Consider the following 1,916-nt stretch of genomic DNA (forward strand, 5'->3'; position numbering starts at 1 on the left):
TTACTCTATGTAATAAATAAATAACTTAAGGAAATATAACAACTTAATTAATTTGAGTTGGTTTAGTGGTTAGTTTACTAGTTTGTTTAAATAAGTATCGGAAGTTCGAATATGCCATCTATTGACTAACGACAAAACCCTTAAGTAGAGTTCAAATCCGCGATAATTATTTATTGGCTAATCAAATTGGGGATATCATATAAAAAAAAGAAATATAACAACTTTAATAACCTTGATTGATATTTTGTTGTAGTTAATGACAAATCAGTTTAGGTTATCATGTTTTAAAAATAAAATAAAATAAAAAAAGAAAGTGTAGACTGTAGAATATTATTATAATTGAATATTTTTTTTGGTGACTGAAATAAATTAAACAAAGAAAAACAAAAGAAACAAAACAAGGAACTGCTTAAATAGAGGGACAGTCCCGTTTAAGACTACTCTTAAACTCCTTCCAAGGTGAAAGAAGCTCCACATGCGAAAGTTGTAACTTCATCGCCATCTTTATCATAGTATCTGCCACCGTGTTTGCATCTCTCATAATCAAACGAAAGTCAACACGCCAATTCCAATGCATGATATCTCTTATTTTGAGCACCAGTGGATCAATAAACCCAAAACCATCTTGAGTAACAAGATTAAATGCTTCCACACAATCCGTCTCACAAATAACATCTCGTTGACCCACATCCCAAGCTAAGAGATATCCTCTCCAAATAGCAAACAATTCTCCTTGAAGAATACTATTACTCTCAATCATTCCCAAACACCCCATTTGCCAGCTCCCATTACAATCTCTAATAACACAAGCAAAACCAATACTATCACCCGAACCAAAATAACTAGCATCACAATTAATCTTAAAAGTACCAATGGATGGGGGATTCCAAACGTTTATTTATTAGATTTTGTTAGATTGGGATGGATGAACTGATTTTGGTAAAAATTCTAGACGCGAGTGATTTTATTGATGAATAGGAGAAAAAAAAAGGAAAAAGTAAAAATGAAAGAAAAGAGAAAAATAGATATAGAACGAACAAGTCTAAAATATATATATAGTTTGTTGGAGTGCTAGATATATTGCTTTTCGTTCATTAAAGTGATTTCGGATATGAGTCATGATATGAAAAAAATATTTATACACCAAAATCAATCATTAAAATCAATTATTATGTATTTATATATTTAAAAATATTATTTATATATTAAAATTAACTATTAAAATTAATTATTATATATATATATATGTATATGTATAATTTAATTTATTTTTAATATATTTTATTTTAATAGTTGATTTTGATATACATTTGATATGATTGAATAAAGTTATACTCAAATTCGTTCATTGAAATTTGTTCATTCAATAACTGCAGCTTCGGCTCTACTACTTTTTCTTTTGTGGACCTAAACTTGCTGCGGCTGGTTGCTCAGTGCTCTCACCTCCCAAAAAGAGGTCCTTACATCATCAACTTTAGTTTTACTTTCACACCCTAATATTCCTAAATTTAATATTGACTAAATATAATTATCGTGAAGAAGTCACCAATTTATTATTGTCATTATCTTTTGTTAATTTAAACTTGTGAAGGTTTACAATCCTTACAGATCAGAAGAAGAAAAAAAGGGCCCAAATGGGCGATTATGATTGAAGATAAAAAAGGGTGCCAATAAGGCAATAAGATATCGTGTGGAGATGTGACACGTGGCGCATCATGGTGGAAGGATGTGGACAGCGCCCATACTTCACTTTTAACGACTCCCATCACTTTGGGATTCGGATTTTCAAAGTTCAGTGGTGGGCCCTCAAACGGTCTTCACCCTTCACCCTTCACTAACCGTAGATCGTTACCTACAGTGATAAGAACTCGTTGCATCTTACGGTTTAAAATAAGAACTACTTAAATAAAAACGTT

The sequence above is a fragment of the Arachis ipaensis genome, chromosome B03 (assembly GCF_000816755.2).
Source record: "Arachis ipaensis cultivar K30076 chromosome B03, Araip1.1, whole genome shotgun sequence".
Classification (NCBI taxonomy): Eukaryota; Viridiplantae; Streptophyta; class Magnoliopsida; order Fabales; family Fabaceae; genus Arachis; species Arachis ipaensis.